We start from the raw sequence: 26,809 nt of genomic DNA, 5'->3' as shown, positions 1-26,809 counted from the left end.
ACTAGAAAGGAAAAGAAAGAGAGAGAGAGAGAGAGAGAGAGAGAGAGAGAGAGAGAGAGAGAGAGAGAGAGAGAGAGAGAGAGAGAGAGAGAGAAGTGGGTTTCCACGCGTCATTACGCAAGGATCGAGTCATGAAAATCGACAAATCGAGCTGCGATTATTCAAACGAAACCTTTAACAAGATTTCCGCCAATCAGCCGCTGTAACGATCTTCTACCGACAAAGAGATCCTTCTTTCATTGCATAGAAGGATTCACTAAAGAAGACGAAGGGAGTCAAAGTGAAGACTTACCTGACTTTTCTTCTTCGATTTGAGGACAAGTTGAAATTATTCCTCTTTGTGTTTGTTCGTTCGTATTTAAGAAGAAACGGTCTACCTATACGTACGTATATATATAATATAGGTGAATAAGGCGAGAGTTGACATAGTTGGGGAAAAGAAGATGGAGAGAAAATGAGACAGGTAGTTTTGAAAATGCTATCGGATAGTATGTGTTCGAGTTCTTTCTCTTTCTCTTTCGCTCTATTTCTCTCTTTTTCTCGTTTTTCTCTTCCATTTCCTCTTGCCGTTCATTTTCTTTTTTCCTTCTACTTCTTCGCCCTACACCGTCGTCCTCCTTGCTTTCTCCTTCTTTCTCTCTCTCTCTTATTCTGCTGAATCTTTCTCTATCTCTCTTTCTAGCTGAACCGAACTCGTTTTACCCGGGCGATCGCAAATTTATTCCGTCGAGTCGGCGACGCCGTCGACCGGCGGAATCGCAGTACTTTATACTCGTCGAGAATCGATAGACAGCCGCGCGCGGATATGGAAGCACTATATTTTCCTTCGTCGCACCTCTGAGCCTCTCTCGGAGGTTCTCTTGTCAATAAAGTGAGCACTTTCCTGGCACGGAGTTTCATTATTTCTTTACCCGCACCACCGACGACGCCACTGCCGCCGCTCCGCCTCCGCCTTTGCCTCCGCCATCGGCAGAGGAACGCGAGGCCGACGCCCAATGAGAACGTTTTACTTATAGATCTTTCTTTCCTTACTTTTATTTTTCTACTTTTCTTTCTCTCAGACAACATCCTTTATTCTTACCAAACGCGGTATCTTAGGTCAACCATACTAAAACCGCGGCCCGTTAAGCCTTCAAATGCGACCCGGCACGCCCAGTCATGAATTTACGTTTTTTAGTCATCAATTTTCGACCGGCCTCAATGTGCGGCCTTCTTTATAGAAGAAATCGACGTTTGCGGTCCGCAAAGTACTCCTATTTTAGGTACAAGATACGTAATATAAAGATATACAAATGTTTTCTATCGTATTCTTTAACCCTTTGAAACGCAAAAGTACGATCGTGCTCTGTAGAAAATAGCAAGAGAGGTATAAGAGAGCTCCGATGAAGAAGGTAAAAGTAAGATCTTCCAAAGTTGGCCAAGCGTACCGGTCGTAGGGTAGGTTTACGAGGCAAGTTTTGGTGGTCTCTTGGCATTCTGGAAAACGATACGGAGTAGTGGTATCGCAAGAGGTCGAAGGAAAAGAAGGATTTAGAAGGTAGAGGAGTCGCAGTAATAGTGCTAGTGGTAGGAGTAAAGGTAGTAGGGGCTTGGACTCGGAATCAAAGGAGTCAAAAGAGCTTTCCCAAGCTTTTCTCCCTCTCTCGGTTAGATTGAACTTCTTTTCCGCCCAAGAGTTTTCCTATTACTCCGAATTTCAAGCCGCGGCAAAGTCAGTGCTACCGCGACCGTGTATTTTGCATATATATAATCTATACGGCTGCTCTTTTTACATGTATACTCTTCTATATCCATACATGTAGATATGCATGTATGCATGAGTGTAATTTAACGTGTACGTCTATGAAGGAGATTAATGTATACCTATGTCATAACGTAAGCGAGGAAAATTTCTTTGGACAACGTTTCGAACGAGACGTTCGCATTAACACGTTGAATGGTTTTATAAATATCATAACTCATGTTTTAGAAGCATTTACGATGAATGCAATAACGTGGGCCAAAGATGGCACATGCGGCCTGACGTTTAAGTCAACGTGGTAAACTTATAAATTTATCGTTCGATGATTAGAAAAGACAATTGTTAGAGTAGGAAATTGATCGTTGTTTCGTGGTTAAATAAGGTTATAAAGTAGACAAGATAAACAAAAAAGACGTCATAGAAAAGAAGAAAACACAGATGAGGAAATAAGTAGGACGTAATGTTGTCTTCGAGTTAGCGAGTGTTAAATAGATTAAGGAGGAAGGTCAAAGTGGCAGGACGACATCGACGGGTTAAAGGCGTCCCATTAGTACTACCGCTTTAAAGCAACCTTCTACGAAACTCCCGCATTCTCTCTCACCCTTGAGCGAGCCGCCTAAGTAAAAATCAATAATTCCTTTATCGTACAAATTAACGTTAAGCATATTCTACCCTCGTGCACGGAGCCTACGGTTGCCGTTACACTGTTTCCTGCCTCCCTCCTCCTCCTCCTCCTCCTGCTCCTCTTCTTTCCTCTTTCTCTATTTTGCTCTCTTTCTTTTTCTTTCTCTTTCTGTTCTTTTCCCTCGCTCATCATTCTGCCTCCTGCATAATATCAACGAGTGTGCCTTGCATCTTATTCTTGCCACTCGTGTTTCCTTCTATGAATCTTCCTTTCCTATTTTTTTTTCTTTTCTTTATTTCTCTATTCTTTAACTAGTTTTCTCTGGTCCGTATATGTTCGATCAAGTACCACTCCTCTCATTTTTTTTCTATTCTTTTCTTACAGTAGTTCGAGTTATCGAATGGCGTTTCAGTACTTTATATTCCAACATGTTTATTTAAACAACGTCTTTTTAACGTTTCCTTTTTTCCACCTTCGTATATTTTTTGGTTTGTTTACTCTCGTCTTACTCTCGGAAAAATGCTCGAGCTATTATTTTTGTACGAAAAAAAAAAAGAAAAGACGTCCAAAAGCGTTTTTATATTAGCGAATGTTTTGAGATCCGCTCGTTTTTGTTCTACCTTGCGCGATGGCTTTGGAGAGGGTAAAACACCGTTATGAGAAAGGGCGCACGTGGGGTGGGAGCTTAACGAAATAAATATGGTATCGTCTTGGTTCGCTTACCGTCCTCGACGGTTCACCGAGCTCGTACAGTATACGTTATTTCACGCTCGGTGCGATAACAAAGCGTTCACTATTAATTACGAACGGCTGCAATTATTTAACGACTGTCGTCCTTGCAAAGGACGCTCTGCGGCACGCGAACTATACTCAGTCTTTTTTCTTTTTTCGAGCTCGAAAATTTCCAACATTGTGTTGTATGGTAGTACTTTGTAAGTATATACTTGTGTACACGTAAGATTGACGAGGAACAAATTGCTTGCGAAGTTAAAAAATATCAAGAGCTTCGTGAGCGATTGCGAGTAGGAAGTGGTAAAAAAATCTATTTATTTGTCTGGAATAAACCCCTATAGATGGCGCATATTGTAGGGACTCGAAGTTTTTTATTCACTTCATTTTTCCTTCTCTTAAAAGATATTATTTATAAATATATCTAAATATAAGACAATGTTATCGATTGTTATATATTAATCAAACAACGAAATAATTTGAATTATTAATATGAATTTGTAATTAATTATCGATTACTTTTTTGTTTCAGGTAAGAGATTCGAGCACGTGGTTGACGACCTCAACACATCGTAAATGGCAAAACGTAAAATAGTTTACGTTATTGGACAATGAAATCTGGAGATACCAGTTACCATTCGTAGACTTGATTGAATCATAAACGAAGGAATGGTTGATGGGGAATATTTAAAGGATGGATAGGAAGAAGAGAATACGAAAGCATTTTCGTATAATTGATCAAGTCTAATGAGTTAAAGGGGATGAAACGGTATCGATAATGGATATTAAAGAGTTCTAGGTCATGGCAACGACAGCCTCGAGGGAGAGAGAAAGTACGGAGAACTTGGGTACTTGTTCTCTCTCTCTCTCTCTTCCACCTCTTTAGCCCTCCCGTCACTCGGTCGGGTCGGTCCAACCGATGTGCAGAGAGCGCTGATTGTAAATTAGTTAAAGGAGATGCTTTATTAGAAGCAGCTGTTTGCACCCTGAGAGTTCGCTTTCCTATTGTTAATAGAGTTTTATAGTAAAAATCGTTTACTTCTTATAAGTATTCATAATAGTTAAGATAAAGAAGAGATATTTTATAAAAAATATGAATAACTTAACATGCAACACGGGGAATTAGTCAAGCACAGATCGCAATTGTCAAAAATGTATTCACCTTAAGAGAAACTAACGAAATCCTATCCCATATCGCCATTACTTGTTAGTCGCCTCGGGACTCGAGCTCGCCAGCGATGACGTTTCAACGTCGCTCCACGCTCACTTTTCAATTTGCAGACAAATGAAGAAGGAGCTGCACTGGTAGGAAGAAAACGTGTGGGACACGTAATGGGGCATAGAGTAGGAGGATGAATGCTATCAAGTAAAAAGAGATAAAAATGGTGAAGAAGAAAATAGAGAGGAGAAAAGACAAAGAGAAAAAGCGAGAGGAGAGTTAGGAAGGAGTGGGATGGAGCGAGTGGGGGAGGGATGATACTAAAAGAAAGAAAGGAAACGCGTGGCGAAGCAGCAGAAGGGATGGTCGAGTATGAGAAAGGAGAAAAGGCGGCCTGTTACACGAAAGGTGGTGTCTTCCATGTCCCCCAGGGAAATTATTGACAGTCAGCGAGGAAATGACGTCGTAAATACCACCTCGAGCCGAACCCCTCCTCGCAAGAGCATCTACCATCTTCGCCTTTTCAACTTGCCTTCGTTTCTTCTCTTTTCCATTTCTTTCTTTTTTTCTCCTCCTAATGCCCACCACCTTATCCCCACTTACTAACTCCTTTTCTTTCGTTTCCATGTTTCTCGGCTCGCTCATGTGGAAGGTACACGTTATTTCCACCGAATTTATCATTGATTTAACATAAGATTTTGAAGATAGCCCTTCGATTGTTTGCTGTCAGTATCTCTTTTCGAATAAATCCATATTTTTTTTATATTAAGCGAAATTTCAGAGAACAAATGAAAGAAGATATGGAAAACTGAGAAAAGAAACGTTAGAATTTGGGTCATATTACTATGATAGAAGGAAATTAAATAGACTCGCAATGAAACGCAACCAGCGCGTATCCTTTTTCGCGTTTACGAAACGTCGTTTGAGATGTTATTTAGTCGGCACGAAAAGGGACACCACCTTGGACTCGTAACAACTACGCATTAAAATGTTTCCATGAAAAAATTAACTCCGACCTATTGGCAAGCGCTAGAAGAATGTTTGAGTTGTTCTCGTTTTTTTTTCCTTTTTTTCGTCTGCAATTTTGATTTCATTCGTATCATTTCCGGACGAACGTTGTAGGTATTATTAAAATGTACAAAGCAGGAATCATTTCCAGTTAACAATGTGTACGAGAGAAAGTTCCCTCCCCTTATAAAGAAATAGGGAGACGGAAGTGACTCGCGTTTTGTTTCTTTCTTTTCTCCTTTGCTCTTCTTTTTCTTCTTCTTCTTCTTTATTGCTGATGTTTCATCCCTCGGAGCGATTTAATAGTTTTATAAAGCCGCAAGCAAACGCTCAGCTCGTCGAGTTAATTTCTTATTTTTTATTTCCTCATTGTTCTTTCTTTCACAGGTATTTAAATCGAAGAAATACCGTTGGTTTATTAAAAGAAACACAATGCAATATATATATCTTTCTATAACGCTTATTCTAACAATAAAATAGCAGTTGAGAATTCTTTCGTTTTTGCTTGTATTATTAGCAATTTTCATATTTCAGGTATTGGTTTATACATATATATAGATATATAATAAATTAGATAGTATATGCATCTATATCGTCGTCTTAGCTGGCTTAATAAAAAGTTCTTCGTGATAGGCGAGAGCGCAGTCGAGGTATGTAGATATAAAGCGAAAAAGGAGAAGAAGAAAGAGGCGAGGCAGCGCTTGGAATATTTGCACGTGGAAAGACGAAACTCGTCGCTTCTCTCGGATATTGCAACCGATGCCTCTCGTTTTCCCTTATCCCCAAGTTTCTTTGCCGCGTGAAAGAAGAAGGAAGAAAGAAGAAGCGCATTATACGTGGAAGCGTTCCTCCCTTTCGCCTCGCGGCCACACGGAGAACAGGGAGTTCTCGCTTTGGAAGAAAAGGGAGAAAAACGATGCCGCGGAGGAAAATGTCGAGAGGAAAAAAGATGTACGTATCTATACATATAGGAAAAGAAAGAAAGAAAGAAAGAAAGAGTGAGAGTGAGAGAGAGAGAGAGAGAGAGAGAGAGAGAGAGAGAGAGAGAGAGNAGAGAGAGAGAGAGAGAGAGAGAGAGAGAGAGGGAGAGAGAGAGAGAGAGAGAGAGAGAAAGAGAGGGAGAAAAAGAAGCGTAGGCGGCTCTAGGAAAGGCGCAGAAGCGAGCGTCGATGTGGAGAGAGTAGGGTTTCGAGTGGACGCGGCTGGGAGGGTGGTAGAGAGGTAAAGAGGATCGGGGAGGTAGAAGGGAGAGGATAAGGGGAGGTGGGAAATTGTCAAGAGGAAAGGGGAGTGAAAGAAAGACAGAAGAGGGAACGAGCAGCGAGATCCGCCGGCTAAGGGTAGTTATTATAATAAATTTGTCGGGGGTTTAAGAAGCGGAAACAATTCAGAACTGCGAGCGACTCTAAGGATGTGCTTATCGTTGCTTTTATTCAAATGGAAGTGGAAGGCGACGAGCTGCGCCGGATGCGACCTGCATTTCTTTCTCCCTTTTCGCTCCTCTTTTCTTTAGCTTTTCTTCTAAACCAACTCAACGATAGTTTCTTCTCTAGTCGAACACGAACCAATCTGCCTGCTTACTACTTTTCTTTCTTTCTCTTTTTTTTCCTTTTATCTCTTTGACGATATTTTAGTATTTTCTAGAAGAATATATTTTTTTTTTTTTTAAATTCTTATTTGTTGTACGTAGATAATATTATAATGACAATAACAAGGCGTCTTTCGCGTATTTTTTATTTGTCTTCTTTTATTATTTCGTTTTTTTATTTCTTTTAACCCTCCTTTCATTTATGCATTAGCAATGTACGACTACTCCATAAACGCGGTAAGAAATTGCCGGCTCGTCTTTAACATTTTGATTCTCGAATTACCAGTTTTAATTTGTAACTATAATCTCGACGGTCACACCCGGCTTGGCGACGTATCATTAACTCGAGCCTTTCAACGAACAAAACAAAGTATACGTTCGATTTTGCGAGGACGGCAACGCATTTGATATCGGAACGGCATCGGCAATATTTTAGCGTGAAAATACGATTAAATTAATTTCGTAGCTTTTAAAACCTAAATGCTTCGATACGCGAATGGAATAATTGACGGTAAGGAGAGGATAATAAGGAAGGTGTCATTTCTGAGCCCACCCTGAATTCACGTACTTTACGACGTATTTTAACTTGCGTGTAACTTCTTTATCGCTCGTTAAAAAAAAGAAAACGAAGGAACAAACAAAAAAAGAAAAGAAAGGTAATATATGAGAAAGGAAAGGGCTGACTGTGACTGACCATATCAACGACAACGACGACGATGTACCAACGAAAATTTCGACTTGTTTTGGGTTTGCCCGTAAGTTCCTATCTTTGTCTTTCTTTTTCTCTTTCTTACCTCTTTCTATCCTTATTTGTTCTTTTTTTTTCTCTCGGTCGTGCACGATCTCCCGGTAGATATAGTTTAGGGCCGCAATAAAAGTAAACGTCCAGACTATCTCGATTTACTGCTTAATTAAACGCACGAGTCCACGAGACAACGAAGAATCCAACCCCACGAGAACTCTGCGTTCTTATTTAAAGTTTACCTTAATACGAGCCCACTGACCGCAACGTGAATTTTTTATGGCACACCGAGCATTCCTTTTGCGCCAATAAACTGTACTGGAGAGTCGCAATACCGGCCACCGATATATGTACACACACACACACACACATATATATATATATATATATATATGCTCGGCAACGGTATATCCGTTTAGTTACTTTGATAACGACTACGTTGTATTTTTCTTCTTTACGACACTAATAATCGCAAGAACGGTATTCTTTCTTTTCTTTTCTCTTTTCTTTTTCTCTTTTCTTTTCTCTCTCTTTATTTCACCGATCAAAGAATTCGAGGGTCGCCCGGAATTTTTCTAACGTGTACAAACGGATAAGCTCAGATTTAATCTTCCTCTTTCGTTCTACATTCCGCAGCTAACTCGGAAGGTTTCCACAACGTGCAGAAAAAAAAACTGAAACGTTTTGTGGTTGTACGTATATGCGTATACATGCGCATACACACGTGCATATCACATTTGTAGTACCGTAGTTAATGAAATCCGTCGAGAAAAGAACGAAGAGGATGTCGAAAGGATTCACAACGTTTTTTTTTTGTAAAAATTTAAATTCTTAGTACAAAATAAAAATGGTTCGGCCGGATGAGAATGAGAGAGTACATATTATATATATATATATATATATATATATTGTGTTGTAGATATTCAAGGAAGTAGAAGAAAGCTTTCATTTTTCATTTCTTACTCTTTCGTCGTCTTATCGTTGGAAAGGATAGACCAATGGTGATGGTGATTGTAGTAGTGGTGATGATAGTGGTGGAAGCTCCAGTATCCTAACGTGCCAGCCGTGAAATCCTTCTATGAGTATACTTTCTATCTCTATCTTTTTCTCTCTTAGCGTGGAAGCTGTGTCGGCCGAGCACAATGTCTCGCTGTGGATTTTTCGTATTATCTCGCGCGACATAATATGGGGGTTTATCTCCTGGAATCATGGTGGCTTAGAGAAGCGGAGCTTTTTTCTCTTCAGCGAGTAGACGACTACGACGACGACGACGACGACGACGACGACGACGACGACGACGACGACGACGACGCTGCCGTTTCTTCCTCGAAGGCAAATCCTCCTTCCCTTGTTACCTCTTCACTCCTTTCCTTCATCGGAAGACAACGTCTACGAGCCCCTTCGGGGACTTATGGGTCACGTATACGCTTCCGCGCTTCTCCAATTCCTCTTTCCACCCTACCCTTGCCTGTCACGACGACGCCAGTGGATTTCGCGTGACCTTTCGGAAGGTTGACAGGACTCGAGAAGGTTTCGCTCTTCCGCGAAATATTATACTAGCTCTGACTGTAAGAGGATACGAGATAACGCCAGGATCTTTCGGGAAAATGGAAATAGAAAATATAATACGAGTGTAATCGAAGATGATTTCTTATGGAAAGTATGTTCTATGATATCTACACGCGTATAGGATAGTTGAAACGAGAGATATACAAAAGAAATTTATTTGCTATCTCCAGTTTTCTTTTATTCCTTCAGGAATATCAATTACAAAAGACTTTGACATTGCTGAAGGCATACAAAAAATATCATTTTAATCTATAATATCGCGATATCGGGACGTCACCGCCCTTTCTTCGTCCTTTCGTCCACGTACGATTCCACCCTTGAGTCTCCCGAATTCAACCCTCATTTTATATTTCTTGTTGTTTTTTTTTATTCTCTCTCTCTCTCTCTCTTTTTTTCTCTCCCTTTATTCCTGTAGCTTTTCTTCCGTTTCATACTGAAACTTTCGTCCTCTCCGGCAATGTCGTCCAAGAAAAGTATTGTGCTCTTTCCTGTAGCAAACTCGCCAAAACTTTTCTCCCAGAGTTGCGTTGAGACGAACGTAAAATGCCCGAGGGTTTGGAACATTTTCTTCTCTTTCTTGTTCATCGAGATTTTCGAATGTCGTCATATACATATTTCTGACGTTTCGTGAAAAATTGGATGGTCGCGTTAGTTGATTGTGTAATTTCGTTCGAATCGTCAATCGAAATATTCGTCGAACGATACACGATTCAAAGTCCGTACGTACGTTTAATCCATTTTCCGGCGTTTCGAATCGGCGAATCAACGGGAGCTCGCTTTCAATTAATTGAAAACGTACGAATGCTGCGCAATCTTTTGCATGGGCGCCAATGGCAATGGGATCGATGGCAAAAGTCGAATGGTAGTATTTCGTGAATACCAATCTCGTTGGCCATTAGCAAATTATGAACGTTAATAATATACGATGATGATCGCGACTAATATTAAGTATAGTATATAGTAGTATAATTAATTGATTCGTGTCGTCGCGCGTAGTGTAAATACGTTGAGAATTAGCTAGGGGTTTTGTTCGACCGAATGGAGATCGAATTCCGATATAGTCATGCGAGCACGCTTACCAATGAATCTTTTTGTTCGTGCTTTTAAAACTGAAAGGTAATCCCCGATAAAGAGGTGAGTAATTTTATGATAAACTTTTTACATAGCGATTTAATAAAAAGTATATCAAATATCGCGATAAAAAGCTTTGCATTTTTTTCGACGAATTTGCAAAAGTCTGCATTTTAATTAATGCAATTTATTTAACGTTTTCATTTGTATTATTTAAATACCATTTTAATTATAATTCGTATGTGAATGTTAATTAATTTTTGCAATCTCCCGGAGATTACTTTTTAACAAAAATATAACAGAAAGGCTGATTAATCCTATTCGCAGGGATATAGATTATTTCCTCGATATCGATGGTAGAAGGCGTGTTACGACGAATCGCTCGATTAAGGTCAATCTTCCTTCAGAATGCGTGTCCCTCATAGGAACCGCCAGATGACGATGACGATGACGATGACGATGACGATGACTTCGATGAAAGCTCGGAACGATAGCGCCAAGGCACCACGCAGTGCCCTGCAGGATGCCACTCTGATATCCCGTTGAGAACCGACAATTCGTATAACTCGTACGGTTTTCAACCTCGTCGATTACACTCTTGCGAGGGCGTACGTCGATCGTGCGATTCCATCTGCGTAGGTGGCGGAAGATGTCGTTCTTTCGACGATTTCTTTCGACGATTTCTTTTACTTTTAAACTCATTCCGATTAGATCTAATTACAAATTAGAAGTAGATTAATAGCTTTACAAAAGATTTCCGTCCGCTTTTGTACTCATTTTTATCGTTTCCTCCTTTTCATTATTTTTTTTCTTTTCCCGTATCTTTCATTCTTCTCACCCGAACATATTTTCGTCATTGATCATTCCATCCACCTTTATTTCTTTTTTCCTTCTATTGTCATCTTTTTTTTATTTCTGTACGACTATACAATAGTACTATATTATTTTAAGTTTATAAGCTCTGAAGGGCGACGCATTCAGTTGAAAGAGAATAAAGAAGGGTTCGTAATTTTTAGTTTGCACGCTGTAATATTCGAACTTTCCCGTTGAAAAGGTTTTCCTCTGTTTTTTCTCTTTATTTTTTTTCATTTTCATTTTTCTACTATCGTATGGAAACGTTTCTTACTTAATGATATCTCGCTAATTGTCGGTATCGAAGCTGTTATTCTGTCATCTGGTGCATTTTTTCTATCATATTTCGAAACATTCACATTTGTTAGGGTTGAAAAATACAATTATTAAAGTTGGATCGCGATATAATAAGCGTCCGTTATAAATAAATATATATAACATGCATATACACGAATTTTATACGTTCATTATTTTTCTTTTATTCCTTTCTTTTATTTGGTTGCAAATCGGCGTGCAGGGAATAGGTACACGTATATGTATAAACAATATTAGGTATATGTAGCACAGGAGAAAATCTTTTCGAAAGTTGCGGCAGAAGTGTTTGGTCGCCGCTCGCACACTTCGAGTAAAACTTTGTTTTCCAAAGAGTCGTTCGCGTACCTTCTGCTATTCGCGTCGTTGCTGGCACGGTTCCAAACAGCCCTGTAGAATGTTAAGATTGCATCCTTCGTTTATTTACGAATATTTTCTATCTGGCACGCATACCTCGTGCTTTCGAGTTATCGCGACGAAAGACGTTTATTCGGACGTTATTGCGGAAGACCAACCTCTTCTGGCACGAAGATACGCAATATGCATACACGTCCTTTCTCCTTCTCTTTCTATCTATCGTCGTGAGAGAGATCGTTGAGAAACGGTGTGGTTCGTTGATGTACGCGTACATTTTTACGTGCTTCTCGAATAGACTTACAAATATATATAAAGGCACGTATCCTGTGCTTTGCCGTCAGTGCGTCAGGTGGTCCCATTTTCCGTTTCTCACGGACTTCAGCCTTTATTATATCATTCGATCACAATGCGCATCGAAACATCTTCAGATCGAGTAAGAGCAGTACACCTGCAGCCGGCTGCAGTTTCGACTTACGCCATGAAATAACATCGCCGTTAAAAACGGCACACCTACCACGCCAACAATGACGGTGCATCGTCGATCGGAGATATACGTTTCTCATTGCGATTCTTTATCGCGATAGGTGCCTCCTGCCGCATAAGACCAAATTTGCCTTCGGCATACTTTTTTCTTCTGTTCTTGTTCTGTTTTTTTTGTGTTCCTTTCCCGATATCGAGAGAAACTATAGAAAACCATCCGAGTTTTACCATCCGAGTTTTATCATCCGTAGTTTTTGCCGATATCGCTTTTGTATTTTCGAGAGAGAAAGAGAGAAAAAAGATAGACGAGGAATGAATCAACTATCTTCGTCAGCGTCTATCTTCGGGCGCACTTAGCAATTTCCGGACAAAATTGGAACGCGTAATCGTTTGCGCGAGCGCGAATGTCGTGGAAAATTATAGTCTCGGCAAGTAGGAACAGGCTGGGTAAATAAATCGTTTTGAGTGGCCTCTAGGCTACTGGAAGATACGTTTTGTAGGACTGGTAAGATCGACGCTCCTAGACGCGTATCCACGCTCGGCAATTTATCAGCTTTTTGCAGTACTCACATTAATAATGGAATTTATCGATCCAATATCGATTCATTCTACCAGGACCAAGGAAACTTATATCTTTGTGATTTCGAATCATCCGCCAACCGGTTACCAGCCATGCCGATCATCAACCATTGCTGATTCTACTTCAAATTTATCACTTTTGATATTGATCTCAACATTTATAACGGTTTAGAATCTTAGTATTTGAAGTATATCATGTAACATATATGCAGTTATTATTAATGTATGGTCGCGCATCACATTTTCTTCTCGATCCATCTGCCTCTTACTGTCTCAGTAAACGTGTTTTTGATGCGATTATCGTATACTAAAACACCATAATTTAGATTAAAAACACGTTACAATGATTATCATCAATGTCCATCCTGTCGTCTCGTTTTTCCTCTCTCTTTCTTTTTTTATCATTTTTATTTTTCCTAAAGAAATAAGCGCAATTCCTGTTCTCTTTTATTCTTATTTTTTTCGAAACTTCGATCACTTCATAGTAGCTTGTTGCGTGCGTGCGTGAGAATCGACTACTCGTTTCATAAGTCTTACTTCGATCTTTTGTGAATTATTTTTGCCGTTCGAACGAAACGAAAGGAGACGACGTGCGAAAGAAAAAATGAGCGTGCTATACTGGCAAACAGTCTACCTTTTCTGTAACTTTGCCTTACCTTCTTTTTTACTGGCTTTTCTCTCTCTTTCTCTCTCTCTCTCTCTCTCTCTCTCTCTCTCTCTCTCTTTCTCAATTTTTTTCTTCTTTTTGCAGGACGATTGAAATTTCTGGCACGGAAGTCGCGCGAGTTTCGCTCAACATTTGCGATGCGTTCTTCTATCGGTAGACACCGTGAGAATTCTTCGAGCGTCTTATTCTTCTTCGTATAGACGCACGTGGATCGAGAAAGTATCCTCTTTGGCATTAAATGATGCTCCTATACAAATCTATATATTCTATTGGTGTATATAGTATTTAAAATACAAATTTTCAATTTCTTCCTACGTAATATTACACAATAAGCATTTCGTTGGAATAATGTTGTTAGTACATGCAATACTAATAAAAAATATATTTAGAGATGATGACATAATAGGTCAAACGACTAGTATTTACATATGTATATACCAAAGAAAGGAAAGAGAAGAAGCATCTTATCGAGTAGAGAGAGAATGTAAATAAACAGCCTAACCATTACAAGTAAGTTTATAGGTTTCACCTTAGAGAACGGCTTACGGTGTTTCTTTATATAACTAGTTGAACGAGTAACGTGTCAAAGAACACACGTCTATACTTCTCTCTTATTTCTTAGTGATTTTGACTCGAAGGTAAAAACATTTATAGCCATTATATTCTTTATCCTGGCGTTCATATTTTTGCTACAAATTTATCATTGCAAGTAACGTTTCTCGAATAGGCTTGCGGCTGAAAAAACTACAGGAGAAGGTGAATCGTTTCTATAGAACATTCGTTGTGCGTAAACTTTAAGAAAGGCTAGAGGAAAGCATCGTAGTACATAATGCTAGGTCGGTTATTGCAAACTAGTAGTAGTGTTAGTTATCCAATATTCTCACGTCTTCCGATTATAATTTTGATGTGTATGTATACGTATCTTCGGTTAAACGCTATTGTCGGACAATAGTCGCGCGCTTGCAGGGAAAGAATAAAAGGTATTTACCTTTAGCAGCGGATATGTGTCAAAAGGGCCGGCCCTTTTTTCTCGTTGCGGCCACGTAGGCATGCCAGTCCGTTAGTTCCACTTTTCTCGCGTCATGTGGGCCAATCTCATCTTTCCCACACTTGCCATCTCGCGGTCATTCTTCTTCTTCTCCTCTTTCTTCTTCGGGTTCGTCTTCGTTTTCGTTTCTTACAACGGCATTCCTCGGGCTTGCACCCTGCAATCTTTCGTGGCCCTTTGCCGCTTGACTCTCCTCGTACTCTCTTTTGCCACGTTAATTCTAGGGCCCCGAAATGCGCATCCTCGAGAAATCGTACACCGTCGGGGAAAGGTAGAATGCACGAAGGTAAACGCCACGGCAGGATGTCTACGTTCTAAACAATTAAGACGAGATCAACGTTCCATACGATACGAGGGTATCTAATTGAAATAAAAATACGTGAGAAAGTAGTAAGCATTGAGACGAGAAAAAAGAGATCTCCATATTTACGCCCGATTCAGGTTCTTAGATAACATTAAGAGTTTTTTTATTATTTAAAACATTTTAAGATAAAACAAAAGAAGAAAGAAGAAAAAGACAAAAAAAAAAGAAACGAGGGAAGGCTGTCATCGCGTCCCTTCGACCGTATATACTACTCTCTTTAAAGTTAAGTACACACAGTTTAATCGACGCGAAAAACGGTTTCTTTATCCTTAGTGAAACGCTCGTTTTTTTCTCCTTGTAGGAAAGTCATTTACGTTTACACTGTTTACAGCCTATTTTATTCTTTCTCTTCTTTTTCGACCATTTCTTTCATACAGCCATTTTTATCTTTTAGTTTGTCAATCATTAAAATAAGAATAAAAAAAAGAATATTATTTTGTTGCGACAAGAAGTGAAAATGTTTTATCTCTTAAGTCGAACAGGATGAAACGTTCATTGTTAAGAGGAGATGATGCGTAGAAACCGAACGAGTAGTAGTGTGAGAGAGAGAATGGAGTTTACAGGGTGTGGACGGTATTCCCTCAGCCTCTTTTCGAGGCCTGTTTGTGTAAAACCGCTAAGTGGACTTTGCGGCACCGATGTGAACCGTCGTTTAAATTGACCGATAAGGATAACCACGAAAACGGTGAAAACGGAGAAAGTAAAATCATTTTGGTTGTCCTTTTATAAGAGGAAACGATGAGGGTACAAGTGTTTATACACACATCTCACGAGTTTTCGATATATGTTATACTACTTATTTACGTTTGATTTTACAATCGAAAGTCGAGAGGATTATTCGCGATTCAATTATTCCGCTCTACGACTCAATTGTTTTAGATCTCGGTCACGAAGCGCTCGTGATCGGTCGTAGATTATCGATCGGCCAAGCAAGCTACCGCTAGTGTATCCAGCAGAAATTGTTTCAGATCGCATCGTCCCCTTTGTATCTTATTTCTTCTTATCATCAATTTCGCACGTTTTCCTTCTCTATCTATGTTTGTATATGTATAGAGTACTTTTAATGATCTTCGATGTAATCTCCTCAGATGCGCATACCGAATTCGAGATAATACAAGTAAGGTATTCCGTGATGCGGTTTCTCTTTCAAACAAGATATCTCTTTCCGATATTCGCCACTCTAGTACACTCTTCGTAACAAGATACTTTCTTTTAGATTTTCAATATTTTTCTTAGATATACGTCAATTAACATTGTTAATAATATTGTCGCTAAGAAGAAAAATATAAGAGATAGATAATAGAAAGTATTAAAATTATTTAATTTGATTTGGACATGACTTAAGTATAAATATATCCATCCGTAATCGGAAACCATATGTACGGTGGTTACTCCGGACATCTAATTCGCCCCAACCCGCATCCAGGTAAAATAATATTCGGAAACACGTGCTGCGAATACGAGCCTCGTCGCATCCTCCTGAAAATCTAGGAGCTCGTATTAGATTCCTGGCAGCCTAGACGTCGATAGGATTTCAAGAAAGTTAGAGCAAGGCATATAAAAACCTTCCTAGTTATCACGATGTACTTTACGTCTTCTCGAGAATTTTTTCCGTAAGAACGATCGTGAGAACCATATGGTCATACGATGGAATTTTAACACGACGATGTAGATTCTAAGATTTCGAGTACATTTTTAAGCTAGTTAAAAATTAACTTTCTCAAAGCTTATAGTTAACCGCCATAGGGATTTATTAGTTAGATAAGAGGAAAGAATATATAAAATATTATTCTATCTAACAATTAATTTGTATACAAAAATTAAATTATCGCTAATGCTAGTTAAATACAAAATTGATGAATAGTATTTATAATGGTAAAGATTTAAAAATTACATAAGACTACATTACCGATCGCGAAGTGTTATGAGTAAAATAATAAATTATAACATTTATATATCTTTAGTTTATTAAGAATGTTATTTAATTTTCTTAACGTATTGACCATCATCATTTCGAGGTTATAGTTTAAGACTATTTGATTCAAAACCGCAAGGATGAGCAACAGCAAATCGAAGAAGCAGTTTTAGATGTCCCTGTGATCGATAGTCATCCGTTGATTGTACACTCTCCCCCCTTTCATATTTCTCTTCTCTTTCATTTCTATCACCGCTCTTCATCCACGACGCACTTCTCGCTGGTAATCAACGACAATCCGAGCACTCCATCGCAGTTCTCACAAAGACATTGCCGGACCATTGTCCTTTGAAATGGATGGAGAAAGGAAGGCCTTCTTCGGCAAAGCATCGAGTCCACCCTCTCTTTGAAAAGCAACGACGTTCGTTCCGTGATGTGCTCGATGCGATGGTCCTCGTTTCGGCTTTCACGTAGATAAGACAACGCTCCAAAAGATCTCGATTTGACAAGTAATCCAAATTTCGATTCATTAACTATAATGAATTTCGAAAATGACGAGTCTTCGAATTCGTAACTTATTTTCTAAAACACTTCGTACAAATTTCTCGATATAGAAATGATAAATAATAAAGAATAATGATTAGACTATTATACGCGTATAATATTTATTAACATACGAAAATGTTACTTTGCATAATTTTTCTTGTTCGGGTAATTTGTGTCGTGTCGCTCGCAGTTCCAGGAAACTATGTTTCGAAGTCAATTAAAAAACTTGCCCAACGAAGATTATCTTTTTGATCGAATCGTGCAGACAGTGAATGAAGATAGAGAGAGAGAAGGGAGAGGGAAAGAGAGAGAGAGAGAGAGAGAGAGAGAGAGAGAGAGAGAGAGAAAGAAGTGGCATTAGCACTTAAACTGTTTTATCGAAGACACTGATCGAGATCCAAAGATACGGTATGAATATGTAAATGACAGGGTTGTTCGTTGGTATCAGAGACTCTCTCAGAGTACTCTCATCCAACTGATTCACGATCCTGCGATGGACCGCTTCCTTTAACTTCGAAGTCGAATGGACACGACTCTTCGATCGCCTCCGGGTCGATTCTCGAAACACGTAACCGCCTTGGCAGTTTGCGCCTGTCCTCTTGAGATCAGCAGCGTAGGATCGATTTCAGAGATTCGCCCTTCTCGTTTTAACGACGTGAGCATGCATACAGATGCGAGTCTGTAAATGTAATTGCTAATGGAGCCTTGAGATCGATCGATTCGTTACGCTTTAGGCCCTTCGCGTATCGGAATCGATAAACGATCGTTACAAATTTCGATGCAGTAGTATCAAATATAACAAATATAAATGTTTGTTTTTTTTTTTAATGAGATTTAGTCTAGAAAGACAAACAGTGAGAATTTTAATAGGGAACTGTATAAACGCGAAAAGGAGAAATGTAAATTACTTGTGTTGTTCTTGGAATGAAATAATGACAACGGCGAGATACGAGGAGCGCATAGATACTCGCTTAGCTTTTCAAGTCAAATTTAAACTGTAAAGGTTCGTGAGGTACATTGGAGAAATGCTCTTTCTTAAGAAGCCTCGCGATCGGATAGGATCTTTTGAAGTCACTCGGTGATTCTTCGATTCCTCGCGATCGAGCGGAGTTTCTCGCCGGAATAAACTGAGAGTAAAAAGTTGGGAAGAGAAGTTTGCTAGGTCAATAAGGATAGACGATTGCAGTAGTTACAGACTCGGAGAAACAGCTATGGCACCAGCAACAGCAACGACAACTGCAGCAGCAACTGCAGCAGAAGCAGCAGCACCAACAGCAGCAGCATTTGTCGTGACACGTTTGCTTGGATGTTGTGGCCCTTGGAGTGCCCGCCGGCTCCTCGCTTTCCAATGTTCGTTCGTTCACGATTCCGATAGGTCGAAGCGATTCGAGATTCGAGTGAGGATAACATTGCTGGTTGTACGATCGTATCTGTCTGTCAGTCGGCTTGATTACGTCTTTGACGGTAGTACCGAACCTTAGTCCGGTCAATTAAAGTTTAACGTCTCCTCCAGTCTATGTTGTTCTCATCCTTCTATTTATCCTCTTACTCTGTACACTTGGAATAACATAGTTCGATGCTCGATGCCGAAAGGTATGTATAATATTGAGACGTCGTTTGAGTTTTATTATTTATTTTATGTTATTCTCCTGCACGTTGAATGTACTGATTCTTATAAGGTAGATATCGTTATACGTATCTTAAGAATCAAGAAAAGTATTTAAAAACTACATTTCGACGTTATGAGATTGGAAATTGTAGCTCTAGGCTAGAAATAACATTGTAACATATCGTTCATACGCGCGTTCCACTTAGGTGAACACGAAGATTAATTATAAGGAATATTTTTAAACGATTACAAAACAAATAGAAATTGAAGAAAAATACTTATCTTTCGTTATATAACTTTTTTTTATCCTTCGATAACGATCGTATATCACGTTCCTACAAAGAGAAAAAATAAAGCATAAACTAAACTATTTTTGAGACTAAGGAAAGTTCATCTGGGTATGGGCTTTCTCAGCGTGGGTCCTGTTCTTTTTGGTCGGTGACATTAGATGCCGACTAGGGGAGGCCACCACCACAAGTACCATCGCCACCATCACCGTTGACAACGACATGCGTTAAAGAAAATTTGGACCAGAAGCGGGCAAACGTAAGACAAAGCAGAGCGTGACAAAAAGACAGGATAACGTCCGATGAAATAAAGGGAAGGGCCAAATCCTCCGGTGTTGGGTTACTCGCACAAACTGTCTCTCTTGAGCCGTTGTTTTAAAGAATATACATTTTGAATCGATTCCTTTCTCTTCAAATGAATTATTTAGAAAAATAATAAAGAAAAAGTAGAAATAGAAAATAATAGATACAAAAAATAAGAGTATTTGGAAAGATTCAAGTTAAACGGTCGACCGAAGCATTCGATGGCACGCGAAAATGCGGAAATGTTAGAGATTATTCTGAACGGTGAACGATCTCTCTCGTGTTAGGACAAGGTTGATTTTCCGAAACGGACGACGCGCGATTTCACGGGCGTTAACTCGAATCGAGCCGAACCATCGATGGGCGCTCGATCGCGACAAGATAAATGACCGTGTGTCCGGTCGACCAGCAAACCGGCACTATTCTCCCAATTATGTGGGGTCGATGGAGACCCTGGTGTCCACCTGTCGCCGGCAACGACATGATTGATGGACCACACGCGCGCGGTACGTGCCTTCTCGCGATTTCCTACCGATCCATCTTCTTTTACGGGACGCCACCGATATTGTTTGGCCGAAAGGAGAAAGAAAGTTCCTCTAAGAAAAAGAAAGGAACAAAAAATATCTTCCTTTTCTTCTACTTTAGATAAGTCTTTTACTAAAGAAACGTCTATATAATCGTTTAGTCATCAATTTATTTTCAATATTCTTCCTTGTAACCTATACCTTACCGATTTCGAAATAAAATGAGAAGATTCTTAAGTGCATGCGTATTAACTTACTTATTTACTTATAACGTTTCCTTCGATGATTAAAATCGAATGTTTCACAGTCGAGTACACACATGCCGCGTAACTGCGGTGAGTTTCAGCAAGCAACCATTAAACCAGATCGATATAACGTCGTAATCGCGTAAGAAGGATTTTTCTCGGCAAACTTGTGACCCAGTTAGTCGAGATATCTAACATAATTGTGCATTGCCGTCGTATAAAATATCGTAGGACGTTACAAAAGATGTCTACAGAACGAACGAACGAGGACTTTCAACGAATAGTAATTTCAAATCATAAAGTCATCTGTGTAGCGATTAATTCTGTTCGATTGGTTCTACTAACCGGTTCGGTAACTTTTCAAATCCTTTCTTGCCCGAGAATCGTTAACGAATTAGAAAAATAAGATAAAACGAAAGAAAATGGAATTGTCTTGTGTTTTATCGTTGCATCTATTCGATCATTCAATAGTTTCGGAAATAAAGTTGATCGAAGTTGAGAGCAAAGGGATGAATGAAAGGGGGATGTAGGGAGCGTGCGTGTGTCTCGACAAAGCTGAGGCGATAATAATAACCATTGACACCTGGTTGTTAATTGAAACGTGCCTTCGGCGGCCGTGCACCTTCCCATTTTAATCATTGTGATTATGTATTTATAAACGCTACTTAGCATTCGTCGAAGAAGCTTAGAACTTCTTCCGTCGACTCCTCCAGCAAGCAACATACCGTCCATTATGTTTTTATTCAAGAAGAAACAAAATATTGAGATAAGGGAAAAGCTCTTTAATTATTTATTATTATTATTATTATTATTATTATTATTATTATTATTATTATTATTATTATTTTTATTATTATTATTATTATTACTATTATTATTATTATTATTACTATTATTATTATTATTATTATTATTATTATTATTATTATTATTATTATTTCATTTTATTGATTCAGTTGCAAAAACGAAGGAACGATGAGATATAATTTTATTACGAGAGAAAGATAGATTTATTGTGCGATAACAGTTTAACTCTTGTAAAAGAATTATGCGGCAAGTAATCAGTGGAAAAATCAACGAACGCACGGCGTTCTTCCTAATTGGAAAATTTGTATTTACTGAATAAACATTATATCGATGATGATACAATTTTAATGCTAAGAATCGATAAACCAACCGAGTTAATTTTCATGTTTATTGTATCTATCAATTGATCGACGTGAATTACTCTCTTCAAATAAAGGAATAAAAAAGATAATAAACGTAAAAATATGTTGGTTTGTATGATACCATGCGTGATACAATTTTATATTTCTTTATTTATTTACGGGATAAACCCATTAATATAGAAATTTAACAAAAGAGGTTAAATAAAAATAATTTTTTGTGCATATAATGAAAAATAATAATACCTTTTCTTTTTCATTTTAATAATTATTAATGAAAATGCATTTAAAAACAATAAATATTTAGATGTATTGATGACACTTTACAGTCAGCCACTTGGACTTACCGTAATTACATTGCATTTGACCGCGTTCGTAGATATGTTAACATTTAGAAATGATATTCCTGATACATACAATTACACAATGCTGCGATACTTGCTATTAGACAGGAATGAAGAATTAATTAGTAAAAAATATAAGACACCCATTATTGTTACATTCTATAGATATACAGATACTATATAAATACAATATATATGAATATGCATATAGCTATGTATCTTGAAATATATAGAAGAGAGTCGCACGTAGAGAAAAACGGAAGAGCGTTCGTAGATTTATGTTCGTCGCAGTTTTCATTTTTCACCGTCTCCTTCCTACCGCGGTGCGGCGACCTTTATTATTTCGCCGGCTGTATTGTACGTCGTTACCCCGTTAGCCCGTAGATGAGAAATTACCGTTGCTCTCTCGTAGGACGAGACCGTGAATGCCGACAGTGTGGCATACAATCGAAAAATGCGCGCGCACATTCTCCTGTAGGAGAGGCGGCAAAAACGAAACCGACAATGGACCGCGAGATTTCGACTTGAATCGTATCAATCGCTGTCGAGACACAATCGTTTCTCTGCGACGTGTTACCTGATCCTCTCTATCTCCCTTTTTCCCCTTATTTCTTTCTCTTTCTTTCTTTCTTTCTGTCTCTCTTCTTCTACTTCCTCCACTGTTTCGACTACACAGCCAGAAATTTATCCCCCTTTCGCGTTGTTGTTCGAGACCAGGACTACAATAGAGACCCATCGATACGCCATCGATAGCTTCTAGGGTACTTACCTCTATATATGGGAACCTATAGATCCATTTCTACGCGTGCCTACCCTACTATATTGTAATAGAAGTAGAGGGCTAAGCTTATAAATATGTGGTAGGTTTAGCGATTCGATAATTATTATTATCCTTAATAAAGGAAAGGTAAGGCAGTTTTAACTTGGGATATAAAATGAAACATATACTACTCATCGGAAAATTTCAACTTACTACGTATATTCAGAGTAACAGGATATTTATGTAAACAAAACGAACATCTTTAAAGAAACCGAGGTCAAGTTATTTGTTAACAAAAAAATTACTTATCAATACTATGTTTTACATTTTGTATTATTTATTGTTATCAAGGAAATGAGTATTTTTTTCAAATTGTCCTTTCATCGAAAACAATCGTTCTTTTGTTTTCATGATAATTTGACATATTCTGAGTATTCCGTTAATTAAATTTTTCAAGTGTTTCTAATTTAATATTTTTCCATGCTTCTTGTAGAAGTTGTCAAAGATATTCCAGAAGGAGAGTTCATTCCAACCATTTGGATATAGAAACTATACAATAACAATAGATCATTTCCAAATTTATCGATATTTACGAAAATCCGGTAGTGTAGATATAGTATAATCGGTTACAAAAGAAAATAAGAGAGAACAATATATTCATGCTTTTTCGTTTTTTACACATAATTATTATTATCCTTACGAATGGGTATCCTGAGAATTTAGAAATTGAAATACAATTTATATAGAATGATTACGATAATGAAAAATAGATATAGAGTGATCGGTTAAAAAAAAAAACAAAAAACAACTGGAAAAAAGAGTCAAAAAAATGGAGGACAATATATTTATTCTCTTTCGTCTTTTACATAAAGGGTTCATTCATGAATATAAACGAGTATAAATCAATGTCGAACGGTGTTAGAGGCATCGCGCGGAAGGTCGATGGAGCGAAACGTAGCCGCGTCGAAGGTCTTTTCCCCTCTTCGAGGAAAAGCATGGTGAGCATAGAGAGCGATTGAGTGCAACGGGGTCAGGGGGGCTATTGCGTGTTTTGCGGAATGGAGAGGTGTGTGTTTTTCTCTCTACGTACGAGTACCAGTCATCGTTGAGGATCGACCCTCCTCTTCGATACGCATTGACGTTTATTGCATTGATATTAATCGATCGGGAAGGGTCGCCGTAACGTGGCTTACATTCTTCTCTCTCATTTTCTCTCTCTCTCTCTCTCTCTCTCTCTCTCTCCCTCTCTCTCTCTTTCTCTCTCTCTCTCTCCCTCTCTCTCTCTTTCTCTCTCTCTCTCTCCCTCTCTCTCTCTTTCTCTCTCTCTTTTATATATCTACCTACCTGTTTGTATCATGTTCGAGGCGAAAAATGTGGGATGTTTGTTGACCCGCAAACACGATAGCCGTAATATAAATGTAATGTCGAAAATCGAATAGGTCTATTTTGATTTCAAAATCGTTCAAGTAACAAACTCTTGAATCTTGACAAATCACTCTCGTGTTTCTGTACGTCGTCTATACGAAGAGAATATATATCATCATTGTTAGATCTTTGTTAAAATTACATAAAATTCAAGTTAAAACTTGTCTTTTATCGTTAAACGAACGATGGAAACAATGGTGTTACGGTTTATCGAGAAAAGAGAAAGCAGATCTAAGGTATTCAGAGTCAAGTTGGACGAGATTTAAAGCAGACTAGCGTAAAGAATAGTCAAGAGCCTGTTCAATGTTGATGGACTCTATTATACTATTGTTGAGCGGCTTGAAAAGGCCGACGAAGCGGTGCTTCTTGCCGTAGTCGATCAGATATCCAGAGTTTCTTTTCAACATTCGAAACCTCCGTGAAAGGATCGATCCGAAACAATCGTTTCTTCAAACATCTTAGGGCCGATTTGCGATGTAATACCACCGGGCTTTGGCTTTTTCGATGTTTCTTTCCCCTTCTTTGCACACAGGGTGTTCGATCCTCACGAGACAGCTCTTTATGTTCAGTTCATTTTTATTTATGTATTTGTTACATTGTTTTAACGATGATGATGATAATAATATACGTCTTGGAAATGTTGATAAAATATTTTATTTTCTTACTATTATATACGTAAATTTTATAAGTCTTGAAAAATCTAATCGATTTCATGAAAGAGTAAGAGAAAATATTTGATCACCGTGTACATTTGAACTATGTGAACACATTTAAACTGAGTGCAGTAGTTAGAGATGGAAGAGAGAGAGAGAGAGAGAGAGAGAGAGTGAATTCTCTTGAGGATCTCTTTGGATGTTCCGTCTCTTGGAAAGAGACCCCCCTTTACTTTTTCTTCTTCTTCGAGAAGAGCTTTTTCCCTTCCTCTGTGAAATCACCTGCACTCTAATCCTTGGTTGGTTCTATGAGCAAGTGAGCCCTTCTCGATTCATCGTATCGAATACCCTAATCCTCCCTATTAGAGTGACTTTGGTCAAATATCGGTCAGTTCTCGGGGTTCGAGCACAATGCCAAGCACAATGAGAAGCTCTCGTTTATCCGACGAGTTCGCTTTTCTCGACCTCTTCGTATCTAACACGACGATGACGACTATGCAAGCTACTTTTTCTCTCGAAAAGCCTACTTTCATAGCTTTCAGCGATTCGACAGGATTATTCTGCTCTTCTGGCAGGGTTTGATAAATATACATAACTACGTCTGTATGCGGTTACATATATGAATTTCAATAAAATCGAGATCCGAGTATTCTTCACAGTTACATTTTCTCCCGTACTTTATACGTTGTAGAATAATAATATTCCTAACCTTGAACAAGCCGCAATTTTATTTAATAATAAGATTGTTCAGGAATTGCATGGTTTGTTGAAATTATGTCATTTTCAAACTGACGTATGCGTACTTAAGTATGTGCTATGTATTATATCTACGTACGTACCTCGGACATACGCGGAATGAGAATTGCATGGCACATTTTCGTTATGCACGCATAAGGATTCCATCACGCGAGCTTTTTCACAAAGACGTAGGTACTTATATGTACGAGCGTGCACATATCTGATCGGGTTGTAACTCTCGTATAATTGCAGCCCTTTTTTTTTAAGAACAGAGCAGGGTATTCTTATGTAAAATCGCACCGATCACTTCGGTGCACTTTCACTCGTGCGCATCTCCTTCCCGTAAAATTTGACGAAATTATCTTGGCGCTTGTAAAAATGAAATTTAATCTTTTTTTCGATGTTTCTTTCTTTCTTTATGATATTTCCGTGTTGTAAGAAAAAAAAATCGAACATTCGCAATACCTACCATCGGTAACGTTCATTTTATTTATGATCGATGAAGTTTTGTTTACGGAAAATAGTAAGTTTAGCAGTCAGATTTTGCGGCAGATTAGTTCAGGATCGTTCAAGGGGTCCGGTTCTTTAACCAGTTCTGCGAGTCTTCGTGACATTAATCGGTTACCGGTTTCGTATTATATGCCGCCTCTATCTTTAGACTTCCGTACACGATAATAATAATTAGTAGAATGATGAAAAGAAATTACGTTACGAAGATAAATACGGATAAAAAAGAAAAGATGAAAATCAAATCGCTTCTTTCCATTCAACGGAAATAGATGTATATAATACACGTACACATATACATGCATAGACAGTCAAATTCAATGTTATTTTGGCTGGTTCGTTAAGTCGCTTTTCCAATTAGTGCCGGCTTCGAGTTCGACTAAAAGTCCGGATTTTCGAAGGCGATCGTTAATCATTTGAAGCTCCCCCGGCACTACGTTCACCGATTTAGTAATTCAAACGCGGTTCATTTCGTGCGGTGAGCTCAATTAAAATTCTTCTCATTTACGTGCATACGATGAGAAAGAGAGAGAATAGCTGGATTCATGGAAGTTGAAGAAACGAATCGAACCGACCACCGTTTAATTAAGAAACTTCACCAGCGGGTAAGATCATCCTGGGAGTAACTGTGATTTTAACTACCTCGATATTTTTCTTTTCTCCATTATTTCGAACTAATGATTATTATTGAAAAAGTCGGAAAATACGTTAACGAATCAATGCCTTTTATGATTTCATACAATTTACTGATGTATGATCGTAGAAATATAACCGATCTTATCGAAGTAAGTGCAATTTATATGAAGAAGAAAGAACCGAGACGTTTAATGTTTCCGGAAGAAAAACGCCGAAGATTAGACGACGATAATGATGATGAGTCGCGAATCGAATCATAT

At 38.5% G+C, this 26,809-nt stretch overlaps 1 protein-coding gene and 1 long non-coding RNA gene across 3 annotated transcripts in view; both read left to right on the top strand.

The window, feature by feature from the left end:
• The window catches only part of LOC106784823, a 62,946-nt gene extending 49,067 nt beyond the window's left edge, over positions 1-13,879 (top strand). For both annotated transcript variants that reach the window (XR_001381453.1, XR_001381452.1), the window contains 3 exons: positions 3,628-5,796; positions 5,896-6,213; positions 13,564-13,879. This is a non-coding gene — a long non-coding RNA (uncharacterized LOC106784823). The remainder of the gene's footprint in view (positions 1-3,627; positions 5,797-5,895; positions 6,214-13,563) is intronic.
• LOC106784821 (UPF0489 protein C5orf22 homolog) overlaps positions 1-26,809 on the top strand; it is a 435,726-nt gene that overhangs the window by 143,455 nt on the left and 265,462 nt on the right. The gene's annotated exons all lie outside the window — the stretch shown is intronic.

The sequence above is a fragment of the Polistes canadensis genome, unplaced genomic scaffold, assembly GCF_001313835.1.
Source record: "Polistes canadensis isolate GaletaPanama2010 unplaced genomic scaffold, ASM131383v1 scaffold_41, whole genome shotgun sequence".
Classification (NCBI taxonomy): domain Eukaryota; kingdom Metazoa; phylum Arthropoda; class Insecta; order Hymenoptera; family Vespidae; genus Polistes; species Polistes canadensis.
This window is presented reverse-complemented; position numbering and strand designations above follow the sequence as displayed.